This window comes from Lissotriton helveticus, chromosome 4_1, assembly GCF_964261635.1.
Source record: "Lissotriton helveticus chromosome 4_1, aLisHel1.1, whole genome shotgun sequence".
NCBI lineage: Eukaryota > Metazoa > Chordata > Amphibia > Caudata > Salamandridae > Lissotriton > Lissotriton helveticus.
The window spans coordinates 1,876,047,246-1,876,073,776 of NC_136063.1; positions in this window are offsets into that span (position 1 = coordinate 1,876,047,246).

The window sequence follows — 26,531 nt, forward strand, 5'->3', positions numbered from 1 at the left end:
GAGGGAGTGAGGGAAGAGGAGTGAGGAAGTGCGAGGACAGAGGGAGTGAGAGAAGGAGTGAGTAAAGTGGAGTAAGGTGAATGAGGGAAAGAGAATGACTGAGGGAGCAAAGGAAGGAAAGAAGGGGAAGGGGAGTGAAGCAGAGGGACTGTGAAAAGGTGACTGCGGGAGGAGATTGAGGGGAAGGGCTGTTAAGGATGGGGAATGAGGATAAGTGAGGGAAGTGGAGTAAGGGAACGGGGTGAGGGAGGGTGAGAGAAGGGCAGTGAGGTTGAGGAAAGAGGAGTGATAGAAGGTGGATAAAGGCAAGTGAGCGTCAGACAAGGGGAGTAAGGGAGTGAGGACATAGAGGTAGTGAAGGAAGGAGTGAGAGAAGGTAACTAAGTGAGGGAGCATAGAAAGGTAAATGAGGGAGTGTTGGTGAGTTGAAGGGAGTGAGTGTGAGGGAAGGGGGAGTGACAAAGTGATTGGATGGAGGGAGTGAGGATAAGAGAGAGGGAGTGAGGGAAGGGGAGTTAGGATGTGAGAGGACATAGAGAGTGAGAGAAGGAGTGAGTGACATTTTAATTGGTTCTACATTTCACTTTCAAACTCACATAATATTCACCCATCCCCCCAGTGCTCATTCAGCCTGTTATCATGGTAACTCCCACCTAACTCAGCACACAGGTGAAAAGTTCATGATACTATGTTGCAAATGAACCCAGCAAGGGTGTTTGACTTCTCAATATAGCAGCTTATCCTGTGCAATGTTTCTTTCAATGACTTTTTCTCAACCATTAGAATTACTTCTTTAAAAAATACAGAAGCATACACTCTAATTTTCAGTGGAGAATTTTAAGAAACCACCAATCATTTCTTGTTTTTCAAGTGCACTGAATCTCAACCATTTTTTGTTTCATAACTCCTACTTTCAAACTGCCATTTCATTTCCACAACTCATCTGAATACAACCACATCTACCTTCAAGATGCCTAAAGTCTGGATTTTGGGTCATAGCTTTGTTCACTGGAGTGAAAAATATGCAGCAAACAGAGGTATTCACAACCTTGATTTGCCAAATGTGGATATTATGTGGATTGGCCAGAGAGGATTGAGATGTCACCAATTGATACCATTGATAAAATCCTTTATGCATCTACCACACCCTGACCTCATAATTGTGCACTGTGGTGGAAATTACCTGGGAACTTTGACTGGGGTAGGTCTGGAAATGCTTTTAAAGGACACCTTTGGGCAATTGATGTCACTTTTTCCAAAAACTGCCTTGGTATATTCTAATATATGCCAAAGGCAAAAATGGAACTGGTCCAACCAATTTTGTCCACAGATTGAGAAAGCAAGGAAACATGTGAATAAATCTGTTTCTGCTTTCCTCAGAGACTATGGTATGGGATCCATATACCACAACAACTTGTGTTACAACATGCAAGGCATCTATAGGAGAGATGGTGTACATTTTTCAGATGAGGGGAATAGAGTCTTCCTCTTGAATTTTAGACTCTGCATCGGTACCTACTTGTAGGTACAAAAAATACCCACATAACACAACAGCTCTTTTCAGAGCTACTCTACCTTTAAGCACTCTAAATTATTTGTAACTCTCATTTTTTTCACAGTTTTTCCCCATAGTGCGCTCAGGGTACGCGTACCTGGAAGCGTACATGGGAACGCACCCAGGGCTTTCCCCGCGAAAATTTCAACAAAAAAAATTATCGTTTTTTTGCCCTTCAGGGTCCTTCTAGGCCCCCCTCAGAAAACCTAGTGGGTCAGGGGGTGTCTACCCTGCCCCCTTTTAATCATTTCCCCCTTTTTTTTCCACCTCTTGTGTCTCAATTCTACCGAAACACAAGATGGCGGACTCTCCGGACTGTTTGGAATGTTGACAGACACCCGAGAGCCAATCAGCTTTCCGCTCGCGCACTTCCGTGGTGCGCCGGGTGCGCTTACCGGTAAGCGCTCGAAGCGCGCATATAGATATATATGTGTTTTTGAAGTTAATTTTCGTAAAAACCACTGGAGCAATTTTCACCAAATATAGAAAAGGCACTTCTGCGTACCAGTCCCTACAATTTTGCAAAGTTTGGTGTAGTTCCATTCAGTGGTTCGGGCTGTAGCCGTGTCTGAACGTCCTATGGAACTGAACATGGGTAAAACACGTTTTGGGACTCCCCTTTTTTCTCGGCCCCCGCATGACGAATCCCCCGAAACTTCCAGGGAAGGAGCGGAGCAGAGCTGGCCTAATTTTTTGAAAATTACACGCAAATTCCTCAACCAGCGCAAACGTTATTTCCAATAGAATGTTGCGGATTTCCTATGAAACTAGTTCCTAACTATAACTACCTACTGGCGACCGCCAGTAGGTAATATATATATATATACATATTACCTACTGGCGGTCGCCAGTAGGTATATATAGTTAGGATTTTTTCCCTATGGGATTTTTGAAAATTCTATGTCTAATAACTTTGGCGTTTGTGGACGGAATTGGCTGAAATTTTCTGGAAAATGGAACATTTTGTTTCTGAGGAGCCCCTGAAAATTTGGGGGGGGTTCGTCCAGGGGGGGCCGAGAAAAAAGGGGGGTCCCAAAACGTGTTTTTAACATTGAGTTTTCCATAGGGCGGTTAGCCTCACTTTTAGCCCGAACGGCTGAATGGATTTGCACGAAACTTGGCTAAATTGTAGGGACTGGTAGCCCGATGTGCCTTTTGTAGGTCTCAATATATGTGCTGCAGTGGATTTTGAGAAATTAACGTTCAAAAAAAGATATATATCTGTAAGCGCGGACCGGGCAGCGCCCCGGTTCGCGGACCTTAAGCGTACCGGAACTTCGCGTAGCGAAGCTGATTGGCTCTCCGGTGTCTGTCAACATTCTAAACAGTCCGGAGCGGCCGCCATCTTGTCTCTCGGTAGGATCGAGAGACAAGAGGAGGCCAAAACAAAGGGGGAAATAACTATAAGGGGGCATAGTAGATCCTCGCTGACCCCCTAGGTTTAATGTGGAGGTTTTAAAGGGGCCCCGCGGGGCAAAAAAAAAATAATTTTTTTTTTGTTTTTTTTCGTGGTTAGCGCCCGGTCCGCGAACCGGGAAGCGTTCTGGGGAGCGTACTACAATGAAAAATGAATGATAGTCTTTTCAAATGCTGTATGTTAATTGATTGTTGGATTTTTTGATTATTTTTTATTTCCTTTATCTTCCCAGGGAGCGACCCGGTACGCGAACCGTTGAGCGCCTCGGTTCGCGGACCTTAAGCGTTCCGGGAGTTCACCATTTTGTGTTTCGGTCGAATTAAGATACAAGATGGAGGGCAAATAATGTTCGGAATGGGTAGAAGGGGGCACGGTAGAGTTATCTTGACCCCCTAGGTTTTCTGAGGGTGGCTGAGGAGGTTTATATGTGCGAAAAAAAAACATTTTTTTAAAAAAATTTCGCGAGGTTAGCTCCCGGTACGCGTACCGGGTAGCGCCCCAGGGAGCGTACTTTGTTGAAAATTAGTGAAAAAAGTTAGAGTAAAATAATAATTGTGAGTGATTAGATGTAGGGTAGCTCTGAGAAGAGCTTTTGGGTTTATGGTACATTTAGGTACTTATAAGTAGGTACCAATGCACATTCTTAAATTCAGAGTGAAAACTCTGTTGCCCTCATCTGAGAAGTGAACTCCATCTCCTCTGTAGATATCTTGCATGTAGTAACGCAAGTTATTGTTGTACAGGGAGCCCATTCCATGGTCTCTCATGTAAGCTGAAACAGATTTGTTTACATGCTTCCTCGACTTCTCAATTTGTGGACAAAATTGGTTTGACCACCTCCATTTCTGTCTTTGGCATATATTTGAATATACCAAGGCAGTCTGAGGAAAAAGTGCCATTAATTGCTCAAAGGTGTCCTTTAAAAGCATTTCCAGACCTACACCAGTCAAAGTGCCCAAGTCATTACCTCCACAGTGCACAATTAACAGGTCAGGTTTTGGCAAATGCATAAAGGTTTTCACCAATGGTATCAATTGGTGACATTTTAATCCTCTGTGGCCAAACCACTTAATTTCCACATCTTGTAAATTGAGGTTAGGTAAATTCCTGCTTTCAACGTACCTTTGAGCCCAGTGAATATAACTATGACCAACAATCCAGACAGAAAACATGGTGAGAGAAGGTTCTCCTGCAGTCAGATGAAGTGTGGCAATGAAATGGCAGTTGAAAATATGAGAGTGTAAAATGAAAAAAAAACTGTGGAGTTTCTGTGTTCATGAAGCAGTAACAGTGATTGGTGGATTTTGATTGATAAAAACAGAAAGTTAGGGTGCACAGATGTGTTCTTTGAAAGATGTATTTTGAGTGGTCAATAAAAAATCATTAAATGAAAGAATGCACTGGATATGCAGGTGCACTGAGAGTTCAGAGTTCAATTGCAACATTGTTGTGTGAACTTGCAAACACCAGAGTTTTTCCAAGAGGTGGTTGCTATGGAAAATAGGCAGAAAGGGCAGAGGGGGAAGGGTTTTCATTTGAAAAAAAGTGAGGGAAGAGTTTTGATTGGGTGACATGAGAAATATGTGTGAAGAATTACAGCATTTCTGTGCTTTTGATAGCTGCAGACTCTGGCGTGCATACCTTTTGCTCTGCTGAAGACAAATTGGTGTGTTTCTTAGACTGTTTTCAAACTCAAAGTATTTGCTAAGGTGAGAAAATATTTCTTTAATTTAGATAGAGAATAGTGTGCTTTAAGGAGAAAATTATGATTTATGTGGCGCAAATTGCTTGTAAATATGCTCTCACATGTGTATGGAAAATTTTGATTTTGAATGTTTGTGTTACATAGCCATGTTAAAAGTGACCCAACCATGCTGGAAAGCCAATCAAAAAATGCTTTCATGTGTTTTAATGACATTTTAAGTCATTTTCCCATGTGCAGTGTTTAGAAATTATGATTTGAAAATCGTTTTTGGGGAAAAGGAATTGTTTTTAAATTCATGACAAGGACATAATGGTGTATGCTTCTTTATAAGGCAATTGACTGTCCCTGATGTTATTTTTCTCATTTTAGTGTAAGACCTTTCTCTGTGGCGCAAATTGCTTGTAAATATGCTCTCACATGTGCATGGAAAATTTAGATTTTGAATGTTTGTGTTACATAGCCATGTTAAAAGTGACCCAACCATGCTCGAAAGGCAATCAAAAAACGCTTTCATGTGTTTTAATGACATTTTAAGTCATTTTCTCATGTGCAGTGTTTTGAAATTATGATTTGAAAATCGTTTTTGGGGAAAAGGAATTGTTTTTAAATTCATGACAAGGACATAATGGTGTATGGTTCTTTATAAGGCAATTGACTGTCCCTGATGTTATTTTTCCCATTTTAATGTAAGACCTTTCTCTGTGGCGCAAATTGCTTGTAAATATGCTCCCACCTGTGCATGGAAAATTTTGATTTTGAATGTTTGTGTTACATAGCCATGTTAAAAGTGACCCTACCATGCAGGAAAGCCAATCAAAAAACGCTTTTATGTGTCTTAAGGACAATTTAAGTAATTTTCCCATGTGTAGTGTTTTGAAGTTATGATTTGAAAATCGTTGTTGAGGTAAAGGAATGTTGTTAAAATTTATGTGCGCCATATGCCCCCAAATTTCTTTTTTAGGGTTGCAGAAGGGTGTTCTTGAGACACCCCTGCACCTTTGGAATAAATTCCTAATTTGTGATGAGCAAATTGTTAATCGCAAATTGCACCTTCATTTATATGAGCCTCCTAGCCCATGGAAATGAATGGGTAAAATAGCAATTAGCAATTTGCTCATTGCAAATTAGGAATGGTAAAGAATTGCTATTTATTTTTCCAAAAACTGCCTTGGTATATTCTAATATATGCCAAAGGCAAAAATGGAACTGGTCCAACCAATTTTGTCCACAGATTGAGAAAGCAAGGAAACATGTGAATAAATCTGTTTCTGCTTTCCTCAGAGACTATGGTATGGGATCCATATACCACAACAACTTGTGTTACAACATGCAAGGCATCTATAGGAGAGATGGTGTACATTTTTCAGATGAGGGGAATAGAGTCTTCCTCTTGAATTTTAGACTCTGCATCGGTACCTACTTGTAGGTACAAAAAATACCCACATAACACAACAGCTCTTTTCAGAGCTACTCTACCTTTAAGCACTCTAAATTATTTTTAACTCTCATTTTTTTCACAGTTTTTCCCCATAGTGCGCTCAGGGTACGCGTACCTGGAAGCGTACATGGGAACGCACCCAGGGCTTTCCCCGCGAAAATTTCAACAAAAAAAATTATCGTTTTTTTGCCCTTCAGGGTCCTTCTAGGCCCCCCTCAGAAAACCTAGTGGGTCAGGGGGTGTCTACCCTGCCCCCTTTTAATCATTTCCCCCTTTTTTTTCCACCTCTTGTGTCTCAATTCTACCGAAACACAAGATGGCAGACTCTCCGGACTGTTTGGAATGTTGACAGACACCCGAGAGCCAATCAGCTTTCCGCTCGCGCACTTCCGTGGTGCGCCGGGTGCGCTTACCGGTAAGCGCTCGAAGCGCGCATATAGATATATATGTGTTTTTGAAGTTAATTTTCGTAAAAACCACTGGAGCAATTTTCACCAAATATAGAAAAGGCACTTCTGCGTACCAGTCCCTACAATTTTGCAAAGTTTGGTGTAGTTCCATTCAGTGGTTCGGGCTGTAGCCGTGTCTGAACGTCCTATGGAACTGAACATGGGTAAAACACGTTTTGGGACCCCCCTTTTTTCTCGGCCCCCGCATGACGAATCCCCCCGAAACTTCCAGGGAAGGAGCGGAGCAGAGCTGGCCTAATTTTTTGAAAATTACACGCAAATTCCTCAACCAGCGCAAACGTTATTTCCAATAGAATGTTGCGGATTTCCTATGAAACTAGTTCCTAACTATAACTACCTACTGGCGACCGCCAGTAGGTAATATATATATATATACATATTACCTACTGGCGGTCGCCAGTAGGTATATATAGTTAGGATTTTTTCCCTATGGGATTTTTGAAAATTCTATGTCTAATAACTTTGGCGTTTGTGGACGGAATTGGCTGAAATTTTCTGGAAAATGGAACATTTTGTTTCTGAGGAGCCCCTGAAAATTTGGGGGGGGTTCGTCCAGGGGGGGCCGAGAAAAAAGGGGGGTCCCAAAACGTGTTTTTAACATTGAGTTTTCCATAGGGCGGTTAGCCTCACTTTTAGCCCGAACGGCTGAATGGATTTGCACGAAACTTGGCTAAATTGTAGGGACTGGTAGCCCGATGTGCCTTTTGTAGGTCTCAATATATGTGCTGCAGTGGATTTTGAGAAATTAACGTTCAAAAAAAGATATATATCTGTAAGCGCGGACCGGGCAGCGCCCCGGTTCGCGGACCTTAAGCGTACCGGAACTTCGCGTAGCGAAGCTGATTGGCTCTCCGGTGTCTGTCAACATTCTAAACAGTCCGGAGCGGCCGCCATCTTGTCTCTCGGTAGGATCGAGAGACAAGAGGAGGCCAAAACAAAGGGGGAAATAACTATAAGGGGGCATAGTAGATCCTCGCTGACCCCCTAGGTTTAATGTGGAGGTTTTAAAGGGGCCCCGCGGGGCAAAAAAAAAATAATTTTTTTTTGTTTTTTTTCGTGGTTAGCGCCCGGTCCGCGAACCGGGAAGCGTTCTGGGGAGCGTACTACAATGAAAAATGAATGATAGTCTTTTCAAATGCTGTATGTTAATTGATTGTTGGATTTTTTGATTATTTTTTATTTCCTTTATCTTCCCAGGGAGCGACCCGGTACGCGAACCGTTGAGCGCCTCGGTTCGCGGACCTTAAGCGTTCCGGGAGTCCACCATTTTGTGTTTCGGTCGAATTAAGATACAAGATGGAGGGCAAATAATGTTCGGAATGGGTAGAAGGGGGCACGGTAGAGTTATCTTGACCCCCTAGGTTTTCTGAGGGTGGCTGAGGAGGTTTATATGTGCGAAAAAAAAACATTTTTTTTAAAAAATTTCGCGAGGTTAGCTCCCGGTACGCGTACCGGGTAGCGCCCCAGGGAGCGTACTTTGTTGAAAATTAGTGAAAAAAGTTAGAGTAAAATAATAATTGTGAGTGATTAGATGTAGGGTAGCTCTGAGAAGAGCTTTTGGGTTTATGGTACATTTAGGTACTTATAAGTAGGTACCAATGCACATTCTTAAATTCAGAGTGAAAACTCTGTTGCCCTCATCTGAGAAGTGAACTCCATCTCCTCTGTAGATATCTTGCATGTAGTAACGCAAGTTATTGTTGTACAGGGAGCCCATTCCATGGTCTCTCATGTAAGCTGAAACAGATTTGTTTACATGCTTCCTCGACTTCTCAATTTGTGGACAAAATTGGTTTGACCACCTCCATTTCTGTCTTTGGCATATATTTGAATATACCAAGGCAGTCTGAGGAAAAAGTGCCATTAATTGCTCAAAGGTGTCCTTTAAAAGCATTTCCAGACCTACACCAGTCAAAGTGCCCAAGTCATTACCTCCACAGTGCACAATTAACAGGTCAGGTTTTGGCAAATGCATAAAGGTTTTCACCAATGGTATCAATTGGTGACATTTTAATCCTCTGTGGCCAAACCACTTAATTTCCACATCTTGTAAATTGAGGTTAGGTAAATTCCTGCTTTCAACGTACCTTTGAGCCCAGTGAATATAACTATGACCAACAATCCAGACAGAAAACATGGTGAGAGAAGGTTCTCCTGCAGTCAAATGAAGTGTGGCAATGAAATGGCAGTTGAAAATATGAGAGTGTAAAATGAAAAAAAAACTGTGGAGTTTCTGTGTTCATGAAGCAGTAACAGTGATTGGTGGATTTTGATTGATGAAAACAGAAAGTTAGGGTGCACAGATGTGTTCTTTGAAAGATGTATTTTGAGTGGTCAATAAAAAATCATTAAATGAAAGAATGCACTGGATATGCAGGTGCACTGAGAGTTCAGAGTTCAATTGCAACATTGTTGTGTGAACTTGCAAACACCAGAGTTTTTCCAAGAGGTGGTTGCTATGGAAAATAGGCAGAAAGGGCAGAGGGGGAAGGGTTTTCATTTGAAAAAAAGTGAGGGAAGAGTTTTGATTGGGTGACATGAGAAATATGTGTGAAGAATTACAGCATTTCTGTGCTTTTGATAGCTGCAGACTCTGGCGTGCATACCTTTTGCTCTGCTGAAGACAAATTGGTGTGTTTCTTAGACTGTTTTCAAACTCAAAGTATTTGCTAAGGTGAGAAAATATTTCTTTAATTTAGATAGAGAATAGTGTGCTTTAAGGAGAAAATTATGATTTATGTGGCGCAAATTGCTTGTAAATATGCTCTCACATGTGTATGGAAAATTTTGATTTTGAATGTTTGTGTTACATAGCCATGTTAAAAGTGACCCAACCATGCTGGAAAGCCAATCAAAAAATGCTTTCATGTGTTTTAATGACATTTTAAGTCATTTTCCCATGTGCAGTGTTTAGAAATTATGATTTGAAAATCGTTTTTGGGGAAAAGGAATTGTTTTTAAATTCATGACAAGGACATAATGGTGTATGCTTCTTTATAAGGCAATTGACTGTCCCTGATGTTATTTTTCTCATTTTAGTGTAAGACCTTTCTCTGTGGCGCAAATTGCTTGTAAATATGCTCTCACATGTGCATGGAAAATTTAGATTTTGAATGTTTGTGTTACATAGCCATGTTAAAAGTGACCCAACCATGCTCGAAAGGCAATCAAAAAACGCTTTCATGTGTTTTAATGACATTTTAAGTCATTTTCTCATGTGCAGTGTTTTGAAATTATGATTTGAAAATCGTTTTTGGGGAAAAGGAATTGTTTTTAAATTCATGACAAGGACATAATGGTGTATGGTTCTTTATAAGGCAATTGACTGTCCCTGATGTTATTTTTCCCATTTTAATGTAAGACCTTTCTCTGTGGCGCAAATTGCTTGTAAATATGCTCCCACCTGTGCATGGAAAATTTTGATTTTGAATGTTTGTGTTACATAGCCATGTTAAAAGTGACCCTACCATGCAGGAAAGCCAATCAAAAAACGCTTTTATGTGTCTTAAGGACAATTTAAGTAATTTTCCCATGTGTAGTGTTTTGAAGTTATGATTTGAAAATCGTTGTTGAGGTAAAGGAATGTTGTTAAAATTTATGTGCGCCATATGCCCCCAAATTTCTTTTTTAGGGTTGCAGAAGGGTGTTCTTGAGACACCCCTGCACCTTTGGAATAAATTCCTAATTTGTGATGAGCAAATTGTTAATCGCAAATTGCACCTTCATTTATATGAGCCTCCTAGCCCATGGAAATGAATGGGTAAAATAGCAATTAGCAATTTGCTCATTGCAAATTAGGAATGGTAAAGAATTGCTATTTATTCCTTAAAATTCGCTATTTAGGAAATGCAAAATAGTTTGATGATACATATGGCGGTTGATCTCTAACAAGATAAGAAGCTTATGGATTCATTTATGGTGACTGGCGCAATGAAGTAGACATCACTTACTTCATTGGTAGAGCTTTACATGTATTATCTCCTCTGTATTCTTCATCAAGCGTAAATTTAATCTGCAATCCTGAGTAGGCCTCACTTTAAACAAACCTCTGGATAGGCTACATCTTATTGTTATCCTGTATTAATCATTTAAAATGCTAGGGACAGATTTATGATAGGTGTATACCTCTTTTGTGCCACTTAGAAAACATTGTCCATGGGGAAATGACTTAAAATGTCCTTAAGACACAGGAATGTGTTATTTTAAAACGTTTGCAATTTTTTTGGGTCACTTTCAACATGGCTATGTGACTGAAACAGTCAAAATCTAAATTCGCAATGCACAGGTGGGAGCATATTTACAAGGAATGTGCTTCATGGGGAAAGGTCTTATAATGTAATATGGGAAAAATGACATCAGAGACACTGAAATGCCTTATAGAGAAGCATACACCATTATGTCCTTGTCATAAATTTGCAAACCATTACTTTTCCCCAAAAACGATTTTCAAATTATATTTTGAAAACACTGCACATGTGGAAATGACTTAAAATGTCAATAATTCAAAATTTGCGATTCCTTAAATGCAATGTATCAAAAAAAAAATATGTAAAAAATGATATTAAGGATTTGGAAACTACCACCAACTTCTAGTTTGTGGTAATTTGCGAATTCTTTTCAAAAAGCATTTTTTTCAACAAAAAAAAAAGGTCCCATATGACGCCCATACATGCCCTTAGGGCATGTAGGTGTGCCATATGCTCCCAAATTTCTTTTTCAGGGGTGCAGCAGGGTGTTCTTGAGATACCCCTGCACGCTTGAAAAAAATCCTATTTTGTGATGAGCTAATTGCTAATCACAAATTGCAACCTTCATTCCTATGAGCCTCCTAGCCCATGGAAATGAATGGGTAATTTGCAATTAGCAATTTGCTCATTGCAAATTAGGAATAGTAAAGAATTGCTATTTATTCCTTAAAATTTGCTATTTAGGAAATGCAAAATAGTTTGATGGTACATATGGTGGTTCATCTGTAACAAGATAAGAAGCTTAGGGATACATTTATGATGACTGGCGCAATAAAGTGCACATTACTTACTTCATTGGTAGTCCTTTATATGTATTATCTCCTCTGTATTCTTCATCAAGCGTAACTTTAATCTGCAATCCTGAGTAGGCTTCACCTTAAACAAACCTCTGGATAGGACACACTTTATTGTCATCCTGGATTAATCATTTAAAATGCTAGGGACAGATTTATGATAGGTGTATGCCTTTTTTGTGCCACTGTGCGTCACTTTTATGATGCAGCGGTGGTGCAAAAGATTTGCTATGAGGCGACAACATTACAAATTGATGCATTTAGGCAGATATGTCATGGTGTAAAAAAAACGTACCACATAAAACCCAAGCAGCAGTGATGCAAAAGATGCACCATGTCGCAAGACAGGCCTCACTTGGGGCCATATGTATCAAGCTAATTAGCATTTGCAAAGATCAAAATTCTATGAATTTCGGCCTTTGCGAATGTTAATTAGACAAATGGTATGTATCAAACAAGTTTGATGCAAAATAAGGAGTAGCAAAATTTGCTATTCCTTATTTTGCGATTGCACTGAAGCATTTGCAAATTTTGTGACTACTTAAATGCAATGTATCAAACAAAAGCTATGTAAAAAATGACATTAAGGATTTGGAAACTATTGTGGTAAATTGGTGGTAATTTGTGAATTCTTTTCAAAAAGCTTTTTTTCAAAAAAACAAAAGGTGCCATATGACGCCAACACATGCCCTTAGGGCATGTATGTGTGCCATATGCCCCCAAATTTGTTTTTCAGGGGTGCAGCAGGGTGTTCTTGAGACACCCCTGCACCCTTGGAAAAATTCCTAATTTGTGATGAGCAAATTGCTAATCGCAAATTAAACCTTCATTCATATGAGCCTCCTAGGCCATGGAAATGAATGGGTAACTTGCAATTAGCAATTTGCTCATCGCAAATTAGGAATGGTAAAGAATCGCTATTTATTCCTTAAAATTCGCTATTTAGAAAATGTAAAATATTTTGATGATACATATGGCAGTTCATCTGTAACAAGATAAGAAGCTTAGGGATAGATTTATGATGACTGGCGCATCACCAGGGATGTGACAGTCATCCTGCGCCACTGTTCCGCCACCCATGTTGTGCTGCATTTACAATGCGGCGCAGCATGGGGCAAAAACGGCACAGATGCGTGACGCATCTGTGCCGTAAAGGTGGCGCATTGCTGGAGTTGTATCGCAAGTGCGATGCAGCTCCAGCAAGGCTCAGGGGTGCCCCATCTCCACAATGCTGCGTCAAGACCTATGCCAGCTTCAAGCAGGCGCAGGGTTTTGACGCAGCTTTCTCCTATCTGATTGTAAATGCGGCACACCATGGGTGGTAAAGCAGTGGTGCACATTAACTGGTGCATGCCTGGGGATGTGCCATTTAATATAAATCTGCCCTTTAACATTTAAGTATGTGCAGGGGACACAGAGTCGGTGAGGCTTATCCAAGGTTAAGAAGAGATGAGTCCTGTTCAGTGAAAAATTAGACATAGGCTTCACCTGCTCAGCATTGCTGGACATGGCTAAATAATAGCTGCAAAATGTTAATCTTGTTAAACAATTTTACTATTATAATCTCTGAGATTTGTTTCTTACTCTGCAACATCTCATTGTTGTTATCTTTCTTTAAAGATAAAGACAACCTCAACATGAGCGACAATCTGCAATCAGTTGATTTTGACCTCATCATTGAACTTGTAATTGAAACATCAGTGGATGTTGATCCTTTGGATGATTTAAATCCTGAGGATGAAGAAGAGCGTGATGAGGATGCAGATTTGTCCGAATTATATGATATAGGATGGGAAGCTGACCTGCTTGAGCCTTTGGAAATATAAACATTTATTTTTTAAATTTATAATCAATAAAAAGTAAAAAGGTAAACCGTTTAATTTAAAAATAAAGACACCTTCAAAAACAGGTTATGTGTAGTGTCTTCAATAAAATATTAAAATATGCTCATAAAATTAGATCAGATTCACATATAAAATAGCATAGGTAACATAAATATAAATGTCATTTCTTTTCTGGTATTTCTGTATTGTAAAATTGCCAATGACTAAAAAATCTTCAAATTAAAATGTCAAGTAGTGTGTTATGTTTTTGATCACTATTACTGATTTACTGTTTGATAATAATGTTTATTAACATTTTTTATTATATTTTTCCTCAGATTCAACTGCAGATCATTTCAAGATTTCACCATGCCTACAATACAAAGACAGATAAAGGCTGCAAAACGTCAAAGACAGCAGGTGAAAAAAAAAAACGCAGCAGTCCTCTAACAAAAAGATTTCTCAAGCCACGAAGAAAGCACCGGGTAAGAGCTCTAAATATTTCATAAAAAATATTTGTAATAAAAAAAATATTACTACAGAAAATGTTTCAGTCCATAACACGAGAAGGAAATCAAATGGAAAGAAAAGGACAATGAAAAATGTTACTGCTAGAGCAAGAGATAAATCTGTGCATGATAGTAGAAGGAAACAACAGTTTAGGGAGATTCGTAAACGAATGTTCCGCAACAGGATAATTGGCAATTTGTTAAAAAATATTAAGAAAGGTCAACAGAAACTAGTTTTTTATAAGAGAAAAAAAAAAGTTGAGAAAGTTATTGATCAGGCATTTGAAATTAAACGTAAGTTATTTATTTTGATAATCAATAGAATTAGGAAGCTAAACAAGGCAATTTTTGATTTCAAAAGAAATAGTAGATGGAAGAGAATAGTTAATCGTAGTAATTTTTGTGAAGTTTTTTCTGGAGAATGGATGCATAGTTCAAGCTGTGAGGCATTTTTTAATGAGGAGAGTTATTTCCAGGATAATGATTTGGTGCATGCAGTTGACACCAGTGGTCGTGCTTATGAAGTGAAAGATGGTTGTCCAGTTGAAAAAGAAAAACTTGTGACAACAGAGGCAGAAGAGTTGTTAGGTAATGAGGTTTTAGGAAGACGTGCTAAGGGTCCTGTGTACACCTGGAAGTGTAGTAGTATTTGCAGTGTGCGACAGGATTCCATCAATTTGCTTTGTGATTTTGTACGGTCATTTAACAAAAAAAGTTTGAAGCAGAAAATGATGTTGTTGCAAGAATTAGATCCTTGCAGAGTAAGAGAAGTGACAGGTTTGCATGGTCATTCACTGGCTTGTCTTTCCAGGAGAGTATGCCAGAGTGTTTTTCATCATTTCAGGATGCTAGCAGTGCATCATAACAAAGTGAGGAAATTAGTTAGAATGTTGTATTATGCTAAGAGTCCAGCAATTATGCTGAAACAATTATGCGCTGCTCTTTTGCATGGTTCTGAAATAGATGTGAAGAATATATGTGAAGAAATTGAGTTTTGTTACTTTGGAAGTAAAGAGGAGAATGTTGAAATTGAGCAAGAAGTAGAGGGTCATGTGGAAGATAGTGTACAGGTTTCCAGTACAGATAATTTCCAGAGGGAAATTGCGACGTTTGACGTGAAATCAAGTGAGAGGCCTAATTTCACTTGTGTGTGTTGTAGACGCACTTATTATAAGAATCAGACTAAGTTAGTGGATTTATATGCAAAAAGTGAAAGGGAAAATAATAGTGAATGGAAGGATTTTGCAACATACTTGATGGTAGAAAATTGTTTTGATTTGGGATTGGATCAACGTGTGTGTACTTATTGTTGTAACAAATTAAAACAAAACCAGATGCCTGCTAGAGCAGTACATAATAATCTGGAATTGGTTGAGATTCCTTCTGAATTGAAGGACTTAAATACTTATGAATCTATTTTGATTCAAAGTATCCATCCCTTTCAGGCTATTGTAAGAATGGAGCCAAAGACAGGGAAATTGCCTCCATCAGATTTACAGAGAGGATTAAAGGGAAGAGTTGTTTATTTGCCTCTAGATTTCAAGAAAAACATTAACACAATTGGAGTAGAAAAAGTGGAAGAGGAACCTCTGGTTATCTTCGTTAATGGGGTTCCGACAAAGAATAAGAAAATATGGCAAGATTTAGTAGATGTTAGGAAAGTTAAAAAGGCAACATTGTATTTGAAAAAAAATAATAAATACTATAAGAATGTATATGTTGCAGAAGAGGAAGTAAGTGAGGAAGAGGATAGCGATTTGTGTGCTGGTCAAATTGAGAAAGTAGAACCCTCTACTAGTGAAGAAATATATGAACATTATAGTGTTCATCCTTTGCATTCCAAGGAAGTCATGGGGAATGCTATTGAGTTGTTTCAAATGAAACAAGCCAAAGGGAGTCCCATTAGTGTTTGGGAGGAAAGTTTGGAAGCTCGGTGTTTCCCACAGCTTTTTCCAACAGGTCAGGGAGGAAGATATGATGAGCGACCTCATCAAATTCCTGCTTCTGAATACCGGACTTTGCGATTGTATGCAGGAGATGCTAGGTTTCGACAATGCATTCCTTATTTGTTTCATCTCCTGTTTGAAAACGATCTGTCTGGACTGTCATATGCAGTGAACCACATCTTGAAAAGTGGTATACACATGCAAAACATCTCGGCAAGTGATTTTATGGATAAAGTGAATGTCCAAGATAGTATTTTGGATTCTCACCTGATTAATCTCATGGCGTGTCAGCGTGGTACTAATGAGTACTGGTACCGTCGTCATGGTGATTTAAAATGTATGCTGAGGAACTTAGGTACTCCCACATGGTTCCTCACTCTGAGTTGTGCCGAGTATGGCTGGGAAGACTTACTTCAATTTCTACGAGAGGCAAATGCTAACGTAGATAACATCGAATTCAAGACACCCGGAGAACTGTGCTCTTTGGATCCAGTCAATGTATGTAGGTACTTCAATCATAGATTTGAAGCTATGATGTCTTTCATCATGAATAAGAAGAATCCACCTCTTGGAGAGGTGTTGGATTTCTTCTGGAGAAAGGAGTACCAAGCAAGAGGTGCTCCTCATATACATATGTTGCTGTGGATCAAGGATGCACCTAAATTTGGAACGGATCCAGAAGACTCAGTGATGAGTTTCATCCAACAGTATTCTACGTGTGCTGTTCCAAACGCAAAGGAGAAGAAAAGCCTAAGAGAAAAAGTTCTGCGTTTCCAAAGCCATCGATGTGGAAAGTACTGCCGTCGTAAATTCCGAAACAAAGACAAGTTCTACACCAAATGTCGTTTCGGCTTTCCACGACCGGTGATTTCTAAAGGAAGAGTAAACAGTTTGATGTCTTCGCTGCGACATAATGTGATGAAGAAATCACCTAAAAACACATACAATTTGAAGAGGAACGAAGAGTCCAAGTACATCAACGACTACAACCCGGTGATTTTGTCCATGTGGAATGCTAACATGGATATACAGTTTGTGGCTGATAACTGTATGGCTGTGGCTCGGTATGTGACGTCTTACATCACCAAAAAAGAGAAGACAGAATTGAAGGATATGTGGGAGGACATTTCCCATGAAAAGAGCCTCAGCAAGAAGTTGTACAGTTTCAGTCTGAAGATGTTGTCGCATCGAGAAATCGGAGCGTACGAATGTTCTGACCGGTTGTCTTCAGCAAGTCTCTATGCCAAGTCCAGGAGTATCGTTTGGGCGAGTCTTGGTCTTGCTGCAACGCGTAATCGAGTTCTCAAACCTGTGCGGGAAATTGAGTATTTGGCGGAAAAGGAGCCAAACAGTACCGACATTTTGAAGACAAACATGTTGGATACATATTATCCAAATCGAAGCAGTCACCTCGAGAATGTTTGTCTGTATGAGGTTCTGCAAAATTACATATTCAAGAGGAACATCAAAGAAGATACTGAGAAAGGAGTGTATGCTGTAATAGGAAGTGAGGGATGTCTGGTCAAGCAAAGAAAATGCCACTTGGTAAACCATCGAAAATTGAGTGGCGAATCTCCTGAAAAAAAGGAGTTTTTCTATTTAGCACTTTTGCAACTTTTCAAGCCTTGGCGTGCAGAAGAGGAACTGCTTGGAGATTTCCTCTGTTACGAAGACTCTTTCAATGCCGCCAAGGAGACCATAGAATGTCCTGCTTTTCCCAAATATGTAGAAATGTTGAATGCGGAAATTGAGCAGGAAGCAACGATTGCAGCCGAGATTGCCAGAGACAGTTCTCAGGACAGTCAGAGTTCTGCTTCATTGAGTCAGGATCCACTAGGAGGACCTCTTATCGAAAATGAAGCTGCCACTGCTATGAATGAAGTGGAAAGAGCCATGGCACATGCTCAAGAGGATGCGGTTAACTTAGAAGAGTTGGAAAGGCAACTCAACGTTGAGCAGAGGAAAATATATGACGAAGTTACCATGCAAATTGATCATGGATTAAGTCATGATAAGAAAGAGTGCTCATGTACGTCGTTGAAGCCTGTCCGACTGTACGTGAGTGGAGAAGCGGGAACTGGAAAAAGTTTCCTCATTAAAGCAATTTCATGCTATTTGCAGGAAAGGACAGAGTCATCGCTGTCTTGTGTTGTCACTGCTCCAACTGGACTGGCAGCACATAATATTAAAGGGATTACTTTACATCGTTTACTGATGCTGCCAGTGGAGCATGACAACAAATTAGAATATCACAAGCTATCTGGAGATGCTTGTTTTGAAGTTTCAAGAATCTTGAGGAAAATGAAACTTCTTATCATTGACGAAGTAAGCATGGTTTCCAATGTCATGCTTGCCTTTGTGCATTTGAGGATGCAAGAAGTTCTCAAAACAGAGTATGATGTGTTATTTGGTGGCAAACACATCATTGTTTTCGGAGATCTTTTGCAGCTGACACCAGTGAAAGGGCAACCTGTGTTCAAAATGCTCACGCATGAAGATACCAGGAAGTGCCTAGGCAGCATTGGCAACGTCAATATATGGTTAAACTTCAATTATGCTGAACTGCATGAAAATATGCGTCAGGCGAAGGATGAAGTTTACAAGACTATTCTACAAGATGTTAGAATTGGAAAAGTGACCGAGCATGGGAAAGAAGCTTTACATGCACGATTACTGTCAAATTTATATCCAGAACAAGATGTTGTGCCTGAGAATATTTTTCAGAAAATTACTGAAAAGAAATCTGGAATATGTTTGATGCCAACTCTTGCAGAATGTGCCAAATTTAACAACAAAATGTTGCATTTAGAAAAGCAAGAGATTGTGAAACTGGAAGCTATTGATAGAGTAGAGCATATGGGATCAACAATTATTTTGTCTGAGAATCTGAAAACAAAATTGGATTCATTAGAGAAGAGTATATCTAAAACTGCAGGTTTTGAAAAGACTCTGAATGTGTGCTTGAACTGCCGTATAATTTTAAGAAGGAATTTACATGTTGAAAGAGGTCTGGTAAATGGATCAATGGGTAATGTTGTTGATTTTGTGAAATACAGAAATAGAGATGGAATTGAATTTTTAAAAATTAAATTTGATGGCATTGAGGAAGTACAGCTAATTGCTCGTTGTTCTGCTAGATTTTTGCTTGTAAAAGACTTATATGTTCGCCGTAAGCAGTTTCCTGTTTGCTTGGCATATGCGGTGACAATCCATAAATCGCAAGGTTTAAGTGTAGACAGTGCATTGGTGAATATTGGTAGTTTTGTGTTCAAGGAGGGTATGGCATATGTGGCATTGTCACGAGTTAGAACTTTATCGGGATTGTACTTGATTGAGTGTGATGTCACAAACATTTGTGCAGATCTAGATTGTGTTAAGGAATACAATAGGTTAAGAAGAGAGCATGCGCCACATTTGCCTCAGTTTCCTTTGTTTGAGAAACGTCTGGTAGGCCGGAAACGAAGAAATGAGAACAATACTGGGGAGGTTATAGCAAAAAGACAAAAAGTGAATGAACCTAAAAATACAAGCAGAAACAAAAAGGATTCTGTTGAAGATGTTGTTGGTTTTCAGTTTGAAAACAGTTCTGGTGTCAACTGCTATGCTAATGTAGTAATTAATGTTTTGTTTTCTCTAAAAAATGTAAAAGAAGAGATTGTGGTAAATTCTGATCAAAGATTTTGCGGTTTGTTAAATTCTGTGTTAGAGAAATGTACCACTGATAGAAGAAACATAGAAAGTGTGTCTGAAATTCGAAATCTGTTAGACAGATGTTCAGGCCAAACACAATTCTCTCAAAATATTCAGCAAGATTGTCAGGAGTTTTTAATGTATATGCTTGATGTATTACATGCTGAAGGTGTAGATGTAGATCAGCTGTTTGGGCTTTCTTATCAATGGCAGCATGACTGCGAGAACTGTATGATATCAAGTACTACTAGTGTAGACTCAGAAAGATTTATATATTTAACTTTGCCAGACAGTAAATCAGTCTCCTTTAATAAGCTAGTAAAAGCTGCTAATCACAACATGGAGTGTAGCCAATGTAAATCTAAAATGATGTCCACATTATTTATACGAACATATGGCCAGTACGTCATTTTAATGTTCCAACGATGTAGGCCTGATGGAACAAAATTGACAACTTTAATAAAAAATTTTGTAGCTTCGCAGTTGTCAATATCAGGAAGGACTTTTGTAACTACAGCAATTATATATCATGACGGCCCTTCAATATCATCAGGACATTACACAGCTTATTTAAAGTCTAGAAATGGCTGGTCATTCTGCAATGATTCTGTTTTAATTTTCAAAAAAAAATTGCCGTATGACCTTAAAAACTCTTACCTGGTGTTTTTAAAACCAACATTTTAGGGAAATAATCTCGGGATGTGCTCTGTGGAATTTCAAGAAGTTCTAATGGCTCCTACACAATTTGGCCTTGAGGATAAGTGTAGTTCAGAGACATAACTTCTAATCATAGGACTGGACATCATGGAGATATATGTGCACTTTGAATGAGTTCAGAAAAACTGTTTCTTTTTATAAGCTAATTGAAGCAGCCAATCAAAACATGGAGTAGAGGGAATGTAAGTCTGCAATGCTGTCTACTGTTTTACATTGCTTTGTGATTAAAAGTGATGTAGAGAATTAAATAATTGTTGTAGTCATAGAGGTAGTGTAAGTCTGCTTCATATTAAGCAGTATCAGTGTCATAGGAAATGTAGAACATGACTGAGCAAGAAGGGGAAGATATTACTATTCCAGGATTGTGAAAATGATCTTCAACATTTTAATTCTGAAAGTTGCGGAAATGCCAAATGATGGGATTGGCTAACAAGAAATCCAAGAGTTATACATGGCTCTGACAAGATTTGGCCTTGTGGAATCTTGTGGTAGAGAGCAAGAAGTCATTTATTGTATGTAACATGTTTTTAAAAACGATGGAGATTTTCTTTCAGAAAGTGGCGGGCTGAAAGTAATAACAGCACAAAAGAGTGTAAGCTATTCATAGGACATCCTTGGACGTCATGGAAAGTAAGTTAACTTTAAGGAGTTCTGATTTTTGATTTCTGATGTTGTATGGGTTTTTTAAACACAATCATTTTGATTGTGTTTTTTTTTCCCCGCTGTTACATGATGAATACCTTCAAGTCACTGTTTTTAGTGAATTTTGATACATTCTGAGAACAGCAAAAATAAACCATTTAACATGTATAATTAATTCTGTACTGTTTGCATTTATGATGTATATGTAGAACTGTGTAGGAGGCATGGAGAAGGTGAGGCTTCTGTAAGTGTCAAAGTTGTTGCATGCAGTGCTGCACTTCTGCGTATTCTTTCATATGCTAGACTACATCTGCACAATGAGATACCTAAGCAAAGGAAACACAAGTGATGTGATTGTGAAATGAGCAAAATAAATTGCATGTATTTCAATTACATCACCTGTGTTTCCTATCATTACGAATCACATTGTGCAGATCAAGTTTAGGTCTGTCCAGGGAAACATAGGAGGTTTGGACTTTGTTGAAGATTGCAGTGGACATGACTCACTTCATTGGTAGACCTTCACATGTATTATGTCCTCTATTCTCTTCAACAACTCGAAATTTCATCTGCAACCCTGAGTAGGCCTCACCTGAAACAAAACTCTGGATAGTAGACATCTTATTGGCATCCTGAAGCAATTATTTTAAATTTTAGTGTCTTGCGACACTTTTCTGAGACAACAGCAATGCAAAAGATGCACCATGTTTTAAGATAGGCCTCACTTCATCTGCATCAATATAGTGTTAGTTTAAAATGTATATCTTTAGGACTGTGTAGCTTCTGTAAGTGTCAAAGTTATTGAAAAACTGTTTGTCCTTCAATCTTTGCCCTTGTCTTTTGTAATTTTTTAATACATGTTTTTATATTTTTCAAATGTTTGTTCTCTCTTTCACAGATTGAAAGTATAGAAATAAAAAATGAGTAATTTAACGACAATTATAAGGTAAATATTTTGTACTCTTTTCGTTACATTTCTATCACATTGAACTACTATTAGTTCCACTGCTTCATTTCTTTAATCCTCAGTTTCCTGCCTTTGCTACTTCCCTCATTCCTTTCTCTATTACCTACTTACTCAACTCCTTCCACTCTTTTTCTCAGTCCCTTTCTTCTCATAGTTCCTCACTCTTGTTCACTCACTCCGTCTCTATTACTCTTAGTGTCTTTGACTGATCACTGTATCACTATTTGTTCATAATGCTTTCTCTGTGTAGTTGAAGCACACTAAGGGGCATATTATGAATGCAGCCAATAAAATTATTGCTCTTTTTATTGGCAGAAAACTGGTGCAAAAGCGGCTTTAGCTGCAGTTTTCTGCCGCAAAAGCAGCTTTAGCGACACATTTCTGCCGATAAAAGCTGCAAAACTTTTATTGCCTATGTTGATAATATGCCCCTATGTTATTTACATTAGGGCTATATTGTCCAGTATAACAATCAAAATTGCTCTGCAAAGACACCAGGCAAAGCAGACGCTCCCTCAAACAGATCACCAAGCGCAATTTACCCTACTTACAGCCTAGCCTGTTCTCTGTCGAGACTTTAGCAATCTTTAGAGCACAAGATAAGATCTTTTCACATGGAAGAGCCAGACGTATTGCAATTCTACTTAAGAAACAAGCATTGGCATAGACAATAGGTCTCGCCTTTGGGACCTTATACGTGTTTAGCCATGCAACAGTTGATGTTGCTGCACCAAGGATATTATGCTGCATAACTAAATACTTAGAAGGTCCCAAAGTCGATACCTATTGGCTATGCCAATGCTTGTTTTTCTTTCACTTCGTTATCTATTTTGTTTTTCACAATTATACCCTCTTCTGTCTGTTCTTTGGTAAATAGATCTATTAAACAGTATCTCTTCTTTACTCCCTATAGCTGTCTTTCTTGAAACATCACTCTCTGTTTACTTTCCTTATACTTACACTTTTTTTTTTTTTTTAATTTTTTTTTTGGTTAGCTCCCGGTCCGCGTACCGGGAAGCTAACCCGGGAGCGAACCAAAAGAAATAGAGCTTGCCAGAGTGCTAAACATTGTAGCAATTTTTTTGGAAAGGGAAGGTAGTTCTGAAAAGAACTTTTTTTAAAATATTTTTGTTGTTTTATATTTTTTTTTTATTTTTTTTTATTTTTTGTTTTTTTTGTATTTTTTGAACGATTTTATAATTTTTTTTGTTTTTTTTGTGGGGGGGGAAACAACAAAAAACAGGCGTTGAAAAGGGCTCAACAGGAGCAAAAAAAAATTACTGGGGGCGGTTAGGGCAATCATGGTGTTCATACGCCAGGTTAAGTGCATTGATGCTCATGTTGCCACAAGCTATTAATGCACGACAGTGCATACATAAGTGAATCATGTGCCCAAAATTTGGTTGGATATTTGGCACAGTTTCCCGTGCCTCCTCTGGTGATAAAGAAACCGATGTTGTTGGTCTCGCCACAGGAGTTGGTCGAGGATTGTCCATCATATCCCTTAATTCCGCCCGGCTGTAATTTAGGGGATGTTTCCTCGTCATGTGCCTATGCATGGTATGATTACCATAGCTGTATTTTTTGTCCGTCCCTCTGGACAATTGTTCCTTGCATATGAGGCATGTTGCGTACCTGGCATTGACCTTTTTTTGGCCACGAGGGATGGAAAAAAACTGCCAGATGAAACTGGGTTTCTTTCTTGAAACCCGGGGCAACTCTTCCAGGAATTGTGGTTGTTCTCCCTCCTCATCCATCTCTTCATCTTCCTCCTCAGTGTTGGTAACCACCTGGGGAGGTGGTCCTCTCTTCCCATGAGGAGGTGGAGGTGGTGGTGGGGGTGCACCAGCTGAAGCAATCAGTGAAGCCATTTTCATACAATCAAAATAGGTCTTCCAAGAAGCAAAATAGGTCTTCCTCTCACAATAATGAAAGTCAGAGTGAGGAAAGAAGGAGTGGTTTTCATCATTTGGAAAAAACAATACTTCTCAACCAATGAAAAGTGTTATTTTTAGGTCACATGACCTAGCCTTCCATAATTATGAAACTAAAAGTGAAATGAACCAATGAAAAGTTTTATTAACAAGTCACATGACCTCTCACGCTCATGTTACGCGCTGCGGAACGCTCCCCGGTTAGCTTCCGGGTCGCTCCCCTTCGCGCCGCGGTCCGCGCCCCGGGACACTTCCGGGTGCGCTAACGCGATACGTCACAAGACGCATTTCGCGGCAACGCGATACGTCGCGCTTTCGCGCCGGGGATCGCTTCCGGGGAGTTGCGTTTCGCGCCTCGGTCCGCGCCCCGGGGCACTTCCGGGTGCGCTAACGCAGTACGTCATAAGACGCATTACGCGGCAACGCGATACCGTCACTATGTTGATTTGTTACCGGTTCGCGGACCGGATCGCGGAATCGAATTGAGCTAACGGGAAGCTTCCCGGTTAGCGGACCGGGAGCGAAACAAAAAAAATATTTAAAAAAATTTATTAATAAACATATAAAATATATTTTTGGATTTAAAGAAGAATACATTTTACAGCTGTAGATATTAGCTTTTAAAAAACCAATGAAATTCACTGAAAAAACCATAGGTTATAGACCATATATAGTTCGGAATTAGCATTTACAAAACCTTGAAAATTCACTGAAAAAACCATAGGTTATAGACCATATATAGTTAGGAATTAGCATTTAAAAAACCTTATTTTACTCACACAAAACCATTGAAATTCCATATATAGTTAGTTGTACTAACTATATATCGCGCACCCGCAATCCACTGCTGATCATGTCACATATTACATCATTCATGACATGGTCAGTGACATCACTGATGACATCACTGATGACATCTCAAATGACATCACTGATGACATCACTGAAGACATCTCAAATGACATCACTGATGACATCACTGATGACATCTCATTTGACATTACTGATGACATCACTGATGACATCATTCATGTGATAATACGATGAAGCTCTTCAGACTCTAATATAACCTTAGATACAGTAAGTGTAAACAGACACTCACAGAATGTCACTCATCCATAGAGTTACACACACACCTAGTCAGTCATGCAAAGAATCAATCACACATCCATTTTCTCAACTATACAGTTATACACACCTTACTTATTCAAACATATACTAACACATATTTACTCTCTTATACAATCCCTGATACAAGTTCACAATGATCCATACAGCCACTCACACATTCACTGGCTCTTATGCACAGTTATTTATATATGTCAACTCTCACATGTACTGTGTTTTACATATGTACTTACTTTTACATGTAGCACTGAGATATCCATTCACTCAGCAATACACTCATGCACACAGTCAACCGCCCATACAGCTGTTTCCACATGCACTTTTGAACCCATACATCTAGTGAATCAACTGCTCACACATCTATGCACAGAGTCATACACCTCCCAGCCACCCATACACACTCTCAGTCTCCCATACAAATACGTAGGCAACCAATCAATAACGCATATAGTTAATCATATAGCTAATGATCAACACATGCAGCAGTTTATAGAACAACAGACATAATGATGCACAAATTGAGACAGTTTAGTCACTAACCCATGCACTCAGTGAGACACATTTAACCACTCACTCATACAGTCAGTCATGCACCTACTAAATCCTTCATCCAGACATTTATACATCCAGTCATTCTTAAATATGTAAGACATATTTTAACTTTACAGAATTATACAGTCACTGGATGACGTCATCAGTGATGTCATCAGTGATGTCATTTGAGATGTCATCAGTGATGTCATCAGTGATGTCATTTGAGATGTCATCAGTGATGTCATCAGTGATGTCACTGACCATGTCATGAATGATGTAATATGTGACATGATCAGCAGTGGATTGCGGGTGCGCGATATATAGTTAGTACAACTAACTATATATGGAATTTCAATGGTTTTGTGTGAGTAAAATAAGGTTTTTTAAATGCTAATTCCTAACTATATATGGTCTATAACCTATGGTTTTTTCAGTGAATATATATATATATATCACTGTTCCCAAGTTTCACCAGATCCTACTCGTCTGATAAAGAAACAGCACTCACAAGGGGGGGTTATCCAACCAAGTTTATTGGAAACCCTAGCACGCAAGACGCGTTTCGGCAATCAGCCTTTGTCAAGTGTAAAACAAAAAGCATTGCGGTCTCGCAGTTTTTAAACACTCGATCAACCATGTTTGTGAATCATAAACATAGAAAGGAGACTATTACTATTCTTTCTAGTCGCCATCTTGTAACATGCAAATTGCAATTAGTACATATGCTCGTAAATACATGCCTGTACAATTGTTACTATATAAGGTGGCATATTAGCATCTCTAAACCAACAACAGTGAGTAAATACGTGACCATAAGATGTTCATACGTGCAATTTTGCCCTGAATGGGCTAAATTTCAATATTGTACTCAATCTCATTTGTTTACTATCTAAGACTAATCATGCCCTATATGGGATCTGTCCCCCTTTCTTATATATTTACACTCATGGTTATCACCAACAACGTTCAAGGTCCCAGATACAAATTTGTACTGAAATTGTTACTGAAATTTTCT